General features: G+C 40.8%; 1 long non-coding RNA gene across 1 annotated transcript; it reads left to right on the top strand.

Annotated features, from left to right (window-relative positions):
* Positions 1 to 11466: 11466 nt before the first annotated feature.
* LOC117898613 lies at positions 11467 to 12958 on the top strand. Its single transcript, XR_004649157.1, has 2 exons — positions 11467 to 11696; positions 12920 to 12958. It is a non-coding gene; the product is annotated as an uncharacterized LOC117898613 (long non-coding RNA).
* Positions 12959 to 18708: the final 5750 nt, after the last annotated feature.

The following is an 18708-nucleotide window of genomic DNA, read 5'->3' as shown; positions in this document are numbered from 1 at the left end:
GAAATGTGCACATGTTTCATGATACGAAAGACGATTAATTATAAAACATGCGCAAGTGAAAGTCCACGTTTTGTTCTTATTTTGTAATATTAGTACATCAAAGAAACAATGTTACTGCGCCTCTGCAACATAATGTGCACAGCCTACAGAATTACATGGTGTTACTGGAGGCTCCAACTCCAAAGCGTTTCTCTATTAAAAATGAGAAAAGTTCGTGCATTTTGCAGCATCGGCAGCAAAGCTTCTCTTTGCCTTGCAAACATTGTTTCTCCTATTTTCGATATTGCTAGGACTGATCCACTGAAACCCACCAGCTCAGACGAAAATTCGCAAAAGCTGTGTTTAAGCACTAAGCAAACAACTCATAGAGTGGTCAGAGCAACCTAAAACTGGCTGCCTAATCAGTATAGTGGATTGGCTCCCATTGCCTTCGGCTCTTGGTGAGAGAGCCTTCGGCTGAGAGAGTTTGGTGTTGACTCTCTTGAACATTGAACGCAAAGCGACTCTCGCAAAAACAAAGTTTTGTTTCCTCTTCAAGTCTGCTTCGCAATTTCATGTGTGCGGTGACACATATGTACATACATACATGATGGCAATGTGTGTATCCATTCTCGACTTCAATTTTTAGTGCTTGAGACGTTTGGCATTTTTCTGTTGCTTCTGAGATCACATACCCTTCCTTCAAACTTGCGACTTTATGAAGCAATAAAAATAAATTGATTTTGTGTATCCTTTCTATGCTCATATATTTCTTAAATACATTTACGACGAAAGGGATAAACGGTTATAAACATCTAAATATGTATACATATAACAACAATTGACTTGGCGTTCCAAATATTTTCCATTAGAGTATTCAGCGTACACTGTGTGAATAAACATAGAGTTATAAGTGGAGACATGGCAGCTGTGCCGAAAAAGAATTTATTTGTTTTTTCTTTTCAAGTTGGTTTAGTAGTCTCGTGTGTGTCTCTCTATGTTTATTTACACAGTGTACAGTGCACAGAAGCATCAATAGACGAGTCGATAGAGCCATATCGGTCTGTCCGTCTGTCCGTCCTGATGAGCGCCTACTACTCAGAGACCATAAAAGCTAGAGCCAACAAATTTTGCATCCAGACTTCTGTATGCTCACACTGTTACAAGTGTATTTAAAAAATGAGCCCCGCCCCCTTCCGCCCCCGCAAAATTGCGAAAACCTCCCAAATCTACAATTTTGAAGATAAAAGAAAACTAACGAGAAGGGACGTGTGAGACGCTTCTTACGCGTCACATCTTTTATACCCGGCACTCAGTACTACAAATTTTAAATTTTTTCTTCATCTGTTATCTACATCAACAACACTGCTCACGCCAACACGCACCTTTAGCTCGCCACCCTCCCCTATAGACACACACTGCAGAGTCGCGGCAGTGGCAGAGGCAGAGACGTGTCAGGGGCAGAGGCCATAAACAGCGCGAAGCAGAGTGTGAATGCTGCGGGACGGGGTGGGTTAGGCCACTGCAAATTATTTTCTTCATTGTGGCTATAATAATGATCCAATCGTATCCCAATTTGGTGATCTGATAGATATGGTCATTCCCTACGGAATGGCGTTTTTAGTTTGTAGATTTGGGAGGTTTTCGCCCTTTTGCGGAGGCGGAAGGGGGCGTAGCTCATTTTTGAAATACACTTGTAACAGTGTGAGCATACAGAAGTATGGATGCAAAATTTGGTGGCTCTGGCTTTTATAGTCTCTGAGATCCAGGCGCTCAACAAGACGGACGGACAGACGGACAGACAGACAGAAAGACAGACATAGACTCGGCTATTGATGCTGATCAAGAATATATATACTTTATGGGGTCTGTGCGGTCTGTGGGGTCATCTGTGCGTTACATACAACCGTTATTCGCACAAATACAATATACCCTATTTACTCTTCGAGTAGGGAATGGCCATATCTATCAGATCACCAAATTGGGTAACAATGAAGACATTAATTTGCAGTGGCAAAACCCACCCCGTCCCGCAGCTTATATTTGTATTGTGCACATTCTCTCATTCACACTCTGCCTCGCGCAGTGTGCGGCCTCTACCTATGACACGTCTCTGCCTCTGCCGCATCTCTGCCGCGTCTCTGCCCTGACTCTGCAGTGTGTGGCTCTAGGGGAGGGTGGCGAGCTAAAGGAGCGTGGTGTTGGTGTGAGAAGTGTTGTTGATGTAGATGACAGATGAAGAAAAAATGTAAAATTTGACAAATAACCGCTAAGGTGCAGATGTAGTACTGAGTGCCGGGAATAAAAGTTGTGACGCGTAAGAAGCGTCTCACACGTCCCTACTCGTTTTAATTTAAAATTTGTTCTACATCTGTCATCTACATCTGCAACACTTCTTCCACCAACACTGACTGGAGTACCAGGTATAAAAGTTGTGGCGCGTTGCAGCTTCACATTACACAGTGATATTTTAGTCTTTATATTTGATTGAAACTTGTAAAAGATTAATGTGTAAATTACGCACATACGTATGCCATTTTTGTAATATTCAAAGAGTTTGTAAGAATGTATCGTAAACTATGATGTGTTCACCTGTGGGTCTTAAAAATGACAATACTCTGCAGGGCATTAACATATTTATAATGAAATGAACAAAATTTCGGTATTTACATACATTATATGTACATATGTACCATTTAATGTTATAGTAATAGAAAAAAAAATGTTTAAAACTTGTTCGTTGGTTTCTCTTTAATTTTTACTTCAGGCAGGGGCGACTTCGTCCAAAATCTACAATTTTTAAGATAAAAGAAAACTTACGAGAAGGGACGTGTGAGACGCTTCTTACGCGTCACATCTTTTATACCCGGCACTCAGTACTACATCTGCAACTTAGCGGTTATTTGTCAAATTTTACATTTTTGCTTCATCTGTCATCTACATCAACAACACTACTCACGCCAACACGCTCCTTTAGCTCGCCACCCTCCCCTAGAAACACACTTTGCAGAGTCAGGGCAGAGTCGCGGCAGAGGCATCGGCAGAGATGTGTCAGGGGCCAGGCCATAAACAGCGCGAAGCAGAGTGTGCTACTATAAGCTGCGGGACGGGGTGGGTTTGGCCACTGAAAATTAATTTATCCATTGTGGCTATAATAATGATCCAATCGGATCCCAATTTGGTGATCTGATAGATATGGGCATTCCCTACGGAATGGCGTTTTCAGTTTTCTGTTATCTTCAAAATTGTAGATTTGGGAGGGCGCAAAATTATGCGGTGGTGGAAGGGGGCGGGGCTCATTTTTGAAATACACTGCTTTCAGTGTGAGCATACAGCAGTCTGGTGCCAAAATTTGATGGCTCTAGCTCTTATAGTCTCTGACAACTAGCCGACAAACAAGACGGACGGACGGACAGACGGACGGACGGAAAGACGGACAGACAGACATGGCTCAATCGACTCGGCTATTGATGCTGATCAAGAATATATATACTTTATGGGGTCGGAAACGTTACCTTCTGTGCGTTACATACATTCACTTTGTGCACAAATACAATATACCCTATTTACTCTTCGAGTACCGGGTATAAAAACGCCATTCCGTAGGGAATGGCCATATCTATCAGATCACCAAATTGGGTCACAATGAAGACATTAATTTGCAGTGGCAGAACCCACCCCGTCCCGCAGCTTTTAGTTGTTTTTGCACTCATTCTCATTCACACTCTGCTTCTGCAGTGTGCGGCCTCTGCCTCTGTCGTACCTCTGCCTCTGTCGTGCCTCTGCCTCTGCAGGTGGCGGCTCTAGGGAAGGGGGGCGAACCAAAGGAGCGTGTTGGCGTGACAAGTGTTGTAGATGAAGATGACAGATGAAGAAAACATGTAAAATTTGAAGAAAGAAAAACCGTTAAGGTACAGATGTTCTACTGAGTACCGGGTATAAAAGTTGTGACACGTCCTGTTGCTGGTTCATCTTCTATTATATTATTTATTATATATACATATAAAAGAAAGTCGTTTTTTGTGCAACACTTATAACTCGAGAACGGCTGGACCGATTGCCATGGTTTTTGATTTGTTGGATTTGTTTCCGTCGCGAGTAACAGAATACATCTTAAAAACAACCTTTATCCTGTTTGTTGCGGCCTTAAAGCCAAAACTTTTTTTCTGAAGACATCATGTGTGTGTTCAGAAATTTGTCTAAAAAGTTCATTTGTTCATTTGTATTTGTATTTAATATTTGTTTTATTTATTTGTTTAATTTTGTATTAATCATTTTAATAACAATGCCGCGTCCTAGAAGATCCAATCTTTCCCAGCTAAGCCGTAATGCAATTAGGCAACGGAATATCGCGAGTCAATTACCTGAAATTGCACGAGAACAGCGCCGCGTTAATATGGAGCAAAGAAGGGCATTAATTCGTGCTTCTCAAACACAAGAGCAAAGAGAGAGAAATCGTCGAGCTTATCGTACAGAAGAACAGATGAATAAACTTCGAAGTGCAAGAAGAAGTATTGATTTGAATCGAGCAGCGTTTCTGTATGATTGCACCATCGACTACAGCTTGCATCGTTTAGTTTGAATTGGTCCAATGGACGTTGTTTGCCAGCATTGTGGAGCATTGAAGTTTGCTGGTGAAACGCCTGGTTTGTGCTGCCTTAGTGGTAAAGTGAAATTGCTCTTATTGGTCCCGCCACCAGAGCCATTGTGCTCCCTGCTTTATGGCGAAACACTAGAATCACGACATTTTCTAGCGAACACTCAAAAATACAATGTCTGTTTCCAAATGACTTCATTTGGGGCGGAAATTATCAAAGAACACAGATATAATCCGACATTTAAAGAAACTTTAACTGTCTGTAAATATGAGAGTTGCATTGTTGAACGATCTATCTGCTGATGATTTCTCGAAGCAATTGCTGACTATCGGTAAAGGCCGTGTTCCTGTTGACAAATCGAGCGGTTTGATTTCATTTCCTCCAAATTTTTGCAATTTCGTATCATCAAAAGACGAGCTTATCAACAAAGTATTCCCGGATATTATTGCTAACCACAAAAATACTAAATGGTTAAGTGAGCGAGCAATTTTGGCCGCTAAAAATAAAGATGTAGATGACCTCAATCTTATAATTCAAAATCAAATCGTAGGTACTCTGTATTCATTCAAATCTATCGACTGTGTAACAAACGAAGAAGAAGCCACTAATAATCCAACTGAATTTTTAAACTCCTTGGATGTGCCTGGTTTACCACCGCACAATTTAAAACTTAAAGTTGGCTCGGTAGTCATCATGCTTAGAAATTTAAAACAACCAAAACTGTGTAATGGAACGCGTTTGGTGATAAGAAAACTGATGAGCAATGTGATTCACGAGTCGATACTTAAAGGACAATTTAAAGACGAGGAAGTTCTTATTCCGAGGATTCCGATGATCCCAACGGATATGCCCTTTGAGTTTAAACGAATTTAATTCCCGATTCGTCTTGCCTTCGCCATGACGATCAACAAATCACAGGGCCAATCCTTGACTATTTGTGGCCTCAATCTAGAAAATGCATGTTTTTCTCATGGTCAATTGTACGTGGCATGCTCCTGTGTCGGCAAACCATCCGCTTTATTTGTTCTTGCGCCTGACCAAAAAACAAAGAATGTCGTTTACCACAAAGTGCTTGAATGAAAATCCTATTACCATCGCATTGGATCATTGCAACCTATAGAAGATGCACAGCATAAGTTCTTGCAAATATACTTCATGGGCAATATGGAAGAACAACTTGACAGGCGTCAAGGGATCAACACAGCTACGAAGAGAGCAATTCTCCAAGATCTGCAGAAAATGCTTCATGAACATCATGCATTGGTCAGGCTGTTCAAGACTGCTTTAGAGCGCATGCCAAGTGATTGCAATTCGGTCAAGTCAATTAAATACATTTGCAAATATGTCACGAAAGGGAGCGACATGGCGGTTTTTGGTATCCAAACATCCAATACCAACGATGAAATCACGCGCTATCAAGTTGGTACTTTTTTGCTTCTATCTATATAAACATATTATTTTGTATCATTGTTTTACGTTCATCAAAGCCTAAATTAGTTCAGCTAAAAAGTAACACGACATTCATTGACTGTTAGGCGGTGCGAAGTTCGCCGGGTCAGCTAGTTATGATATAAAATCAAAAATTTAAATTGTCAGCCTGCTATCGATATTTCATTAGTTATAGATATTTCATTAACTATCGATGTTTCAATATTTCATAAACTATCGCGTGGTATGTCGATTGTCGCCCATCTCCATAGAATAAGCAGTGTAAAAAGAATCGGCGGCACGACAATACAAATTAATAAATGTTCTCATTCGTATCCAATATAAACATTATATTTTGGTGTTGTCGTCATTTTTTTTGGCACATGGAGTGGAAACATCTTTATTAATTTCGTGAATTTGGTCGTCGAAGAGCAATGTGAAATGCTCAAATAAAAGCACTCGGAGTTGTGAAATTCACAAACACAGGCATGCAAATTCGGAGAAGTGGTAAAATTCACACATACACTGCCAGATGGAACTGCGCAGCAAAAAAAAAATAGAATTCGATTTGAGCAACATGGCTGGTACATCTACACCGATTCCAGACCGCATGTCAATCCATGGCTTGAACTCGGAGGACAACATGAAATCCGACGAGGGTGCTATAATGGTAGAACCAAAAGGAAAGGAGTCAAAGAATAACATCTTTCGGGATTTAATGGAAATGCTGAAAAACATAAAAGAAGAAAAAACCAGCATAAATGGCCGAATTGATGGTCAGGAAGAGCGATTGATGAACATGTGCAAAACGGAAATTAGATCTGCGATTAGAGGCAAATCCTGGCGCTGCTGGAGGCGCGCATAGCCACGGTGCCCTTGGAGGCACACTTGATCTCGGCGCTGCTGGAGGCGCGCATAGCCACGGTGCCCTTGGAGGCGCACATGTCCCTGGTGCTCATGGAGGAGCACATGATCTCTGCGCTGCTGAAGGAGCACATAGCCACGGTGCCCTTGGAGGCGCACATGTCCCTGGTGCTCATGGAGAAGCACATGATCTCGGCGCTGCTGGAGGCGCACGGTGCCCTTGGAGGCACACAAAATCCTAGCGCTGTTGGAGGCGCAAATAGCCTTGGTGCCATTGAAGGCACATATATCCCCGGTGCTCATGGAGGAGCACACGACTACGGTGCCATTGGAGGCACACATAATCCAGGCGCTTCTGGAGGCGCACGTGTCTTCAGCATTTCTGAAGAAGCCTATGGAAGTCAACCCTATCGAAACATTGATGTCAACAGAAATTTTCGTATGTACAGGTTTGACAATGTTGGTGGATACAATTTGCGTGGTGACATTTGTATGAACAACAGTACTCCCATAATATAAACCTACGAAAATTGATAGATTTACCAGAATTTGAAGGCAACCCTAAGTCATGGCCCGTATGTTCAACAATGTATTGGGAATTGTCAAATGCATATAGGTATACAAATTTGGAGAACCTGTTGAGGTTGCAAAAGAGTTTGAAGGGAGCAGCGAAAGATGAAGTTAAGGGTCTATTAATAAATCCTGTAAATGTTAGGTTTATTAGGAAAGATTACAGTTCACTTACGGAAGACCAGAATTGTTAATTAACAGTCAGATGAGCATGGTCAATCAAATAGCACCAATAACAGAGAAAAATTTAGAAAAGCTAGTTGTATAGCTACCAAGGTAGATAACTTAGTAATATTTTTGAAATCAGCAAATGCCGCTCAACATTTACAGAATCCATCTTTGATAGAAAGCTTGGTAGGGAAGATGCCACTTAGCAAACGTATTCAATGGATTGAATACTCATCACAAATACAGCCCTATCCCAATTTGGAAAACTTTAGCAACTGGCTGAGCAACATAGCCAGAAGTATCGCAAGAGCAACAATTGCAGGCCCAATTCACGTTAAACAGGCGAAGTTCCATACAATTCTATCTTACATTCTTCCGAGAAAGAACCAAGACAGAACATTGAGAAATGTCTGTTTTGTAAGGGTGAACATTATTTAAATAAATGTGAACAATATTCAAAAGCTGAAGGCAAAGAAAAATGGAAAATCGTCAAGGAACTTCGATTGTGTTTTGGTTGTCTGCGGAAAGGACACGCTCTGACAGTTTGCAAGTACAAACGCGAATGCAATAAAAATGGATGCAAGAAGCAGCACCATTTATCTTTACACCAGTAAAATGCTAAAAGGGAAGAGAAATTTGCGACGCAGGATGCTACAATAAATACGATAAGGCGAAACACTCCCAAGTTGTTGTTTAAAGTTTTGGCTGTGGAAATTATGGGACCGAACAACAAGATAGTTCAAGCGTACGCATTTTTAGACGAAGGATCATCTGCCTCACTGATAAACGAGAAGTTAGCAGATATGTTGGTCGTACAGAAGCCAAAGAGAAAGTTGACTTTGAACTGGATAGAAAATCACGCTAAGGAGTTTTTATCAATGAAATGCAACCTTCGCATTTATAGCACCTGGAGCTGATAAGAAATGGCTGCGAATAACTGGAAACACAGTACCTCAATTAGATCTACCCTTACAGTCAGTAGATGTTGAGAAACTTGCTAAAAAATACACACGGATATAGAATTTACCATTAAACGGATATGCAGATGCTAATCGTATGATTTTGATTGGAATAAATAATTGTCATTTGATAGCCAGCATCAAAAGTGTTTATTTAGATAAAAATCGAATTGCAGCTAAAACGCTTTGGGCTGGCTTGTGTATGGCTCGAATGGAGGCCAAAGCATTGGGTCAACGCGATTGTCAGTAGTCTTACATGCATGTCCAAAACAAGACAATTCAGAACAAGAAATCCACAAGATGATAGCAGGTTACTTCACAACGGATAACTTTTGAGTAAAAAACCATTGGAATCAGCGGATATATCTAGAGCAAGGGATACATTAAAGAATAAAATTAGAAAACTAGAAAGATGTTACGAGACTGGACTCCTTTGGAAGCAGGACGTGGTTAAATTCCCGGATAGCTACAACATGGCTCTTCAGAGGTTGCACGGAGTAGAGAACAAAATGCACGGATTGGGAAAAATGGACGACAAAGCCATTATGGATTTCGTTCAAAAAGGATACGCTGTCAAAATGTCAGATCAAAAAGCCGCTCTGATTAAACCAAGGACCTGGTATTTACCGCACTTCGGCGTTGATAACATAAACAAGCCCAAGAAAATGAGATTGGTTTTCGATGCAGCCGCAACGATCAATTGTGCTTCCCTAAATACCATGCTTTTAAAAGGACCTGATGAAAACTCACCATTGGCTACGATTCTGTTCAAATTTCGCCAAATTGAAAGTAGCAGCAGCGAGTCAGCAGCGGACTGTTGCTAACAGCCGGAGCTCGCGCTCGCTCTCGCTCCCTACGCTCCCGCGCTTTCTTTCACTCCCTACGCTCCCGCGTTCTCATTCTTACCCGGCGCTCGCGAGCTGATGGGCAGCAAGCCGCTAAGCTAACTTCAGTATTCTACCCACCCCCGTACATTCCAATACACGCGACACTTATTCTACATACATACATTCTTCATACCTACATCCATACATAATCACATACAATCCAACACCCGCGCCGTCCGAGTGCATAATAAACCGCCGATATATGTATATATTATACCTATACTGTGTCGCCTATTCATTTCGGGACGCTTGGACCTGCTGAGGATTTTATCTGCAGCGACAGGAAGCCGCCCTACCACAAACATTGGTCCTTCGAGCCGGATTCTTGCTGAATCGAGACTGTCCCAGCAAGCATCGGTGGATTCCAAAAAAATAACTGCAGATAAGTCCGCTCACATTGTGCCGCCAATCGAATCCTTCCGCGATAGGCGTTCCGCACTCTTGAAGTCCGAGTGTCCACATATCCATATGTACATACATTTTTACATATGTCTGATCTCACTAAGAATCATCGTGTCAAGTTATCCGCTACACCGCCATAATATCGGCGTCCGACATTTACATATGTACGTGCATATGTTTGTCTGATCAGCACGCACGCACCCCGGCCCCAATAAAACACACTCCTCCGAAGTGGTTTATTGGCGTTTTATTCATTTCCAAAGATTTGTATATTCTTACATTCTCTATTTACATTGGATATTTAAATTATTATTTTTTTTGATATTTAATTGCTACTGCAAAATTGGTTGGTCGCGGGGATGAGTCCGCATTGACCAGGTACTTCAGTTTTGTGTTGAACATTATTGTACGAAACAAATGAATCTGTTGATGTAGATTCACTTGGTTCTGGTGATTGTCAATATGACAATCGTATGCTGAAATAGAAATGTGTATGCCACCGGTTCATGTACCAGTAACAAATGGTCGCCGCAATCGGTACTTGAACAAATTGGGCTTCGGAGATGTGAATACGTCAGAGTTTTCTTTCGTACTGATTTTATTTGGTAAAATGTGAGGTTTATATACAATTTCTGGTAGTACACTTGTTTACTTAGGATCATAGGCTTGTGTAATTAGATCTAATAATAAGTGGGTATGGAAATATTTATTTATGACCTTCACTGCATGGGTCCGGGTGCAAAGGTCCGTGGGTCAGGTCTAAGATATTTTTATCACTGTCGTAAAACTAATCTCCTGCAGATGGTGTGACCTTTTTCCAACTGCAGATCATCTTGCATGTAATTTATGACTGTGTAACATGATTATGTGCATGCATGTGCATGCACTTGAATATTTATTTGGGTCAGCGGTGCATATCTCATATTTCTTGTGTTAGTCTGAGAATATTTATTTAGGTTGCTAAGAATTCTTAATACCTAATAACAAAGATAAAATTTAGGTCTAACCATACGGTTTGATGTTTAAATCTAAATCGTACAATTATAAAAAAGTTACTGAAAATTTTGAACTCAAAAAAGAGTTGTTTGCCGAACGAACACTAGAAATAGAATCGATATTTAAATTATATAATAAACATAACTAATCCCGGGGAAAAATACCGCAAAAATACCAATTACTTCAAATCTACATACCACACTTGGTATATGTATGCACCTACGCGTTAGTCCCATACGCGGTACCAGTACTCCGCTGCATATGCAAATTTCGCGATTACCAAGATTCTAAGCATTCCAGGCGCACCTGAAGTGACCCACAGCCAAAAGAATTTCCCCCACATCCGGGATAAATTAATTAATCAAGAGCCCATTTCCGCAGCCTTTTTGCATTTTTTCCGCGCCAATTTCCAAATTGCCAAAAACTAGAGGTGACAAACACAAAAAACCTAGTGGTGGCAAAAATAAAAATATCGCTGACGGGACTCTTATCCATCCGAGTACTTAATATTTTTGCGCAAATCGTCTTCTCCATCGCCCAGTACGACTAAATCCATTCCGATATCGATATATAAAAATATCCGAGTCTAGTGCGGATCCCGATTGTGATTTTTGTGCGCCAAAACCGCTGGGAATAAGAAAAATATCCTTTTTTCTTGCGTCATATCATCCGATAGTTTTCCCGAATACTTCCGATTCTGCTCAAAATTGTCTTATACATCACTCACTACGACTATATAAAATCCAATGCCGATGTATAAAATATCGTAGTCTAGTGCGGTTTACGTTTCCGACTTTTTCGTGCATTAAAACCACTGCCAATAAGAAAATATCCTTTTTCTTGAGGTGTTACGAACCTGTATTGGTGTTGGGGCAAGGCCGGCTAGCCAGTCATTTCAGGGCTGGATTCTTCCAAGGCCCCCAGGTCGCACAACAAACCAACTGTTCGGACATCTCGAACAAACAAACGATAATTAAAAAAAAAACAAACCAACGGACTTTACTCTAAATCTCACGGACAATCATCTCTCCGACGCGGAACAACTACAAATCTCCTTCTTCAAGTGCAGCGGCCGATCTCCATTTCGCTGCTGTGGTCCCCTTTCCCCATACTAAACACACTAGCAATTCATTTCAAAACGTTATAATTTCACTTCAAAAACTTAACACATACCTAAACATAAATCCCTACACTAAATTCTGTTGGCGCGTCCGCCTACTCCCGCCTCCTCAAATTACACTAATGGGTGGAAATAAATAGGTGTAAATAAATATAAATAAATAAATAAATATAAATATAAAACTACATATAAATGGTTTTAAATATATATGGGACGGTTAATAAACTTTAAATAATATATTTAATAGATATACATATGTATGTATGTAGGGGTTTATGTATGCATGTTGGTGTATTTAATTTAATTATTTGTGCGGGCGTGTATATTTATGTAGGCGCGGTTTAAGGTGTGTTTAGGTGGGCGTATTTAATTTAATTTAATTTATTGTTGTTGGCGGCGCTGTTGAGGCGGGCTCGCGCCCGGGCAGGGGTGTGACCAATACCGCGGGCCGGGGAATGGAAATTTGGGCAAATCGAGGAGGCCAGCCTGCTCTATCTTTTCCCTAAGAGTTTTCCAATATTAATCGTTGGAATTGGATGCGGGTAAAAATCCTCTGGTTTGTCCAGCTGGTCAGCTTGAAATCCGTGATCCCTCAAAGTGGTCCAGATTTGGTGCTCCACGGTCACACACACTTTTTACGCTTTACTTTGCCGACGGTTATTTTTCTACTACCTGCCTGCTTAGCGTAGCTGCTCTATCCAGCCCCTCTCAATGCAGTTGATCCCATCTCTTCTATTGCCCTTGAACCAAGTTCAAGGGCATGGCATGGGTGTGGGTGAGCTGGCTCGTGGATCCCGCAATGATTTCGAGCCTCTCTTATATTTTCCTTCTCTCTCTCTCCGGCACCGTTTATCGCCTTGCCCCTTCACCTATCGCCCTGCCAACCTCCCAAAAAAATAGTGCTTAATCCAGTATTTTGCCGATCGATTTCCTTCGACTGCAACAGAGGAATATCGTCCGATATTCGTGCTCGACAGGAAAACAAGTCCTTGTTTTTCTACCTCTGGTGTGGTGTCCATACCCGCCTCATCCGCACATTCCTTATTTGGCGTTCATTTGTGCTTCCGCGTGAGTTACCCCCCTTCTAAATCCCTTCGAGAAAACGACGTCTGGCAGGTCACTTCGGCAACAGCCGAGTGGATGCCAGCCATCTGGAAAACGACACGTGGTAGACGACATCTGGCAAACGACTTCTGCCAGACGACATCTGGCAGGTACTTCGGCAACAGCCAAGTGGATGCTAGCCAGCTGGAAAACGACAAAACGTAACAAAACGACTTCCGCAAAACGACATCTGGCAAGACACTTCGTCAACAGCTGAGGAGATGCCAGTTTTGGAGTTGGAGAGTTAGTTTCACACAGACACTCAACCGAACCAGTTGTTCCGGCATTAATTCTTATTGAATAAACCATCAATATGTAATTAAAACACTAATACTGCTTGTACTTATTCATAACTGGCGCAGTCGCATCAAGGACTCAAGACTCCCGACACGGATCAACAATGATAACACTAATAACAGTTTAAATTAACTTATATAAATGATAAATAAAGAAAGAAAAAAATCTAAAATAAAATGACGGAAAGTGAAGTGAATAAAATATTTATGACGGAAAGTTAAGTGAAAAAAAAAAATAAAGAGATTTTTAAACTCAAAAAATATTCAAAAATAATCATGCATAGAAAACACATGTACACATATGCACTTACAACAAATACATTAACAAAAGTTCAACTTACAATAACGCCATCTTGAAATTCAAGAATAATCATGCATATGAAATACAATACTACATTAACACACATATGTACAGACAACACATACATTAACAAAAATTTGAAACACTAACAACTAACACAAAAAGTTCAACTTACAATAACGCGATGTTCGATTCGGCAGAACTGACGTAGCCTGTTAAAACGAACCAGTTTGTTCAAACTTTAGTTGCGTCACGGTTCGAGTCGAGTCGGGTCGAACCAAGCTACTGAAACGAACACCAACTATAAGCAATTAAGTGTTGTTGTGCCGCAAGCATGTTCGTTTATGCCAACAGTGTTATGATCAACGCGAACAAGCTACTGAAACGAACACCAACTATAAGCAATTAAGTGTTGTTGTGCCGCAAGCATGTTCGTTTATGCCAACAGTGTTATGATCAACGCGAACATGTTCGTTCATACCTTCTCATACCTCACGGTAATAATCGAGCTAAAGCGAACTTGCCGGCTGAACGACAGCACAACAAACATTTGCAAAAAATAAATCATCAAAAAAAAATCATGATAAAATAAAAATAATAAATAAATTAATAAATAAATAACATACAAAAGTATTCCATGTCTAAAATCCAAACTATGTTTTCTTTTGTGATAATTGCAGTGCGTAGTTCAACAAAAACGGACAACTGCATCGCGCAGAATAGTACGGAGACAAGATATAAAAATAATAAGATACAAAAGTATTCCATGTCTAAAATCCAAACTATGTTTTCTTTTGTGATAATTGCAGTGCGCAGTTCCACAAAAACGGACAACTGCATCGCGCAGAATAGTACGGAGACAAGATATACAAAATAATAACATACAAAATTATTCTAAGTCTAAAATCCAAACTAATATTTGTTTTGTGATAATAGCAGTGCGCAGTTTCATAAAAGCAGACCACTGCATCGCGCAGAATAGTACGGAGACAAGATATAAAAATAATAACATAAAAATCTTCCAAGTCTAACATTCAAACTGTGTTTTATTTTGTGATAACTGCAGTGCGCAGTTACACAAAGGAGAAATACAACTGAATCGCACAAGATAGTGAGGAGATTGAAAAAATATACACAAATTAATACTCATTAGGTCCAGCGGCTGAAACAGTATATTCATTTCGTGTTATATGTATGCAGTGCGCATTGACACGGGGGATCGCTGTGAAACGCAAAAGGTCATGAGTAAACAGTATACATTTTTATAAAATTCCAAATTCTAAAACTAATTATGTTTATTTCACTTTAGCTGCAGTACGCACTAACTGGAGGAGACGCGGAATACAATAGACCAAGATACAGCAGCTATACTAAACAAACTAAACCCACACATTCTCATACACGATTCCAATTGCAGACAATCTTAAATCCACTTCATTCCAGAAACAATTCAACAACTTAAACATATTGATCCAATACTAAATATAAGATAACACTATAAACAACACACACACAATATTAGCTAACAAGAATAAGTACACTTTGTCACACACATATACACAATATTTAACAAAATTATAAACAGATTAGATGAATAACATTAACAGAGACAATAAGTCAACTCCCACGAATAGAAGCAAGACAAGAAGTGCAGTTAGTCGTGAAGATATCAGGGAAACTCATCTCGAACAAGATTTAATTCGAGACCCAACTAGTTCAACAACCATGACGTCGAACCCAAATCCACCCCCACCCAACCAATTAGCCGGTACCACCAACCCAATGGACGTTTTTGCGTCATTAAGAATTCCAGACGCAATTCGTTTTCTCCCAAGCTATGACGGAAACCCCAAAACCCTAAGTGATTTCATAATTAATGACGAGGAAATCCTCTTACTCATCAAGGGAACTGAACAAACTCCGTACGGAAAATTTCTACTAAGATCTATTAGAAACAAAATAGAAGGAAAAGCAAACGATGCACTTCACGCATCGGGAGCCAACCTTAACTGGGATGAGATAAAGGACGCCCTTATGCTACACTGTTCGGACAAACGAGACGAACCAACACTAATGTATGAACTCCACGGACTAATACAAAGACAGTTAGCGCTAAAAGAATTTTACGAAAAGGTGACCGAAATTAAAATTGCATTATTCAAGCTCATCAAAACCAAAGAGTCTGAGCCACTCTTAATCCAGACCAAGAAAGAACTCTTCGATAACACTTGCTTAAATATATTTTTAAGTGGCATTAGAGGCCCACTAGGGGCAACAGTTAGAGCTATGAGACCTAAGAACCTCAAAGAGGCTTGCGAATGGGCCACTAGGGCCCAGGGAGACCCCGTGCAAAGCTAGAACTAGGTACGATTAGGGTAATCAATTCTTAAAAGATACTCTCACGTTGCATTTAGACACAAGATCTTATAAGAAAGCATAGATCAATTTGAAACCACACTTAATAACTTAAAGGCTACCAAATTCTCGGAAGAAGCTTTAGATATTTTAACGAGAAGGGACGTGTGAGACGCTTCTTACGCGTCACAACTTTTATACCCGGCACTGATGTAGTACTATCTGCACTTTAGCGGATATTTGTCCAATTTTACATTTTTTCTTCATCTGTCATCTACATCAACAACACTGCTCACGCCAACACGCTCCTTTAGCTCGCCACCCTCCCCTAGAAACACACACTGCAGAGTCAGGGCAGAGGCAGCGGCAGAGGCAGAGGCAGTGACGTGTCAGGGGCCAGGCCATAAACAGCGCGAAGCAGAGTGTGAATGCTGCGGGACGGGGTGGGTTTGGCCACTGAAAATTAATTTCTCCATTGTGGCTATAATAATGATCCAATTGGATCCCAATTTGGTGATCTGATAGATATGGTCATTCCCTACGGAATGGCGTTTTTAGTTTTCTGTTATCTTCAAAATTGTAGATTTGGGAGGTTTTCGCCCTTTTGCGGGGGCGGAAGGGGGCGGGGCTCATTTTTGAAATACACTGGTTTCAGTGTGAGCATACAGCAGTCTGGTGCCAAAATTTGGTGGCTCTAGCTCTTATAGTCTCTGAGAACTAGCCGACAAACAAGACGGACAGACGGACGGACGGACAGACGGACAGACGGACAGACAGACATGGCTCAATCGACTCGGCTATTGATGCTGATCAAGAATATATATACTTTATGGGGTCGGAAACGTTTCCTTCTGTGCGTTACATACAACCGTTATCCGCACAAATACAATATACCCTATTTACTCTTCGAGTACCGGGTATAAAAACAAATTGTCACAATATTGAAAGACATGAAACATTAACAGGCACATAAACAAAGAACAAGAAACAATTACACTATTTAAAACAAAAAGAAAAAGCATATAAATAACAAAATAGCATATATGAACACGAATATTGTAAAACATTTAGTAATAAGTACACTACTATGTTGTGTAAATTGTACATATGCAAGTCATAAGATATAGAGGGCGCTACGCTATATAATATAACTGCCTAAAAGAGATTTTAAACGGAGAAGTAGCAACCTGCGACGCAACAGAGCAACCTGTCACCAACCATTCGAAATAGACGGTTCTGCTCCAATCAAATATAACAGCTGCATGAGGAAATCGTTCGTTCTCTTTCGTAGTGACCAGACGTGTTTTTGTTTTGCGCTCCGTATTTTCCTTTCTATTTTGGATAAACAACCGGGTTTTTTTCAAAATAACTCTTCTAATAATTGCCTAATAACTTGCCACTTTTCTTACATATGTTAATAAGCGAGTGCATGCCTTTTATTTGTTTAGAATTGTAATTTAATCGTGTTAAATTGTGCGTCGGTTGGTTGTGTGTTTGTGCTTTTTCTTTTTTGTAAGTACGCCCTCACAATTAGCCGCTCTCTCTTGTAGTTGCGCTTCTGCCTTCCACTCTCTAGCTCGAATAACTGTTCTCCCTCTCTCGCTCTCAATACTTTCTGTGCAGTAGCGCGCGCTAGCTGTCGCTGCGTTTCTTCTTTCTCTACTCTCTTCGCTCATCTGTTTTCGATCCCGCTTTAAGCACGGCTTATTTGCATTTGTCGGCACACTGGTTTCACTGCTATTTGTTTTTTGAGAAAATAATTTTTATATTTCATTATTTCATTTAAATATTTCGTTTTTTTATTTCTATATTTAATATAAATAATGGAATACGTGGTTGTGTGTTCCGCTAAGGCTTGCAAGAAGCAGATCACCCACGACCAGCCGAACATCCCATGCTGGCTCTGCGATAATGTAGTGCACGCAAAATGTATTGGGTTTTCAGGCCTCGTGGGTGACGAAATTCCAAACCGTAATGGTCTGCATTACAGTTGCGAGGCATGTCGGTCTGTCGAGAACGACATGGTCACATTTATGAGGCAGACGCGAAAGGGCTTTAAGGAGCTGACCGTGGGCTTTAAGAAGCAGTACGATCGGCTTCTAGCCATGGAGTCTCAATTCAGCGGTTTTAAACTGCCAGTTAGCACTGTAGCGTCCGTGTCTGTCGAGTCCGTTCCAAAGCCCATCCCATCTATTTCGATCCCACCAGTTAATAAACGTCCCGGACCACCGGATATTGCCGTCACAGGTATCAGACCTGTGGTGCCAAAACCTCTGGTGGGAGTCCCACCAAAGCGGCAAGTTTTTGTCTCTCGGCTTGCCCCTGACCTCACATCTAATGATGTAAATGCTTTTATACAAAGCAAAATAAAAACCGATGGCTTAAAGGTGGAGAAGTTTAATTTCTCTTATGCCAGGGAGATATCCTCTTTCAAGATTAGCGTGTCTCCAACTCATTTCGAGACCATTTGCTCATCCAAATTTTGGCCAGAGCACCTGGTTGTGAAAGAGTTTAAGGCTAAGAAGAAAAATAGGCCCCCCATAACTCTTCCTAGTAGTGAGGCCAGTGCTCCTTCCTCCTCTACTCTTTCCTCTTGTGCTTATTCCTCCTCTGCTCTGCCCACCTCTTCCTACTGCAATTCCTGGCAGTCAAAAAACTAATTTCCCTCGTTGTAGCCTTTT

This window comes from Drosophila subobscura, chromosome A, assembly GCF_008121235.1.
Source record: "Drosophila subobscura isolate 14011-0131.10 chromosome A, UCBerk_Dsub_1.0, whole genome shotgun sequence".
NCBI lineage: Eukaryota > Metazoa > Arthropoda > Insecta > Diptera > Drosophilidae > Drosophila > Drosophila subobscura.
The sequence above is the reverse complement of the archived record's forward strand: the minus strand, read 5'-3'. Positions and strand labels throughout refer to the sequence as shown.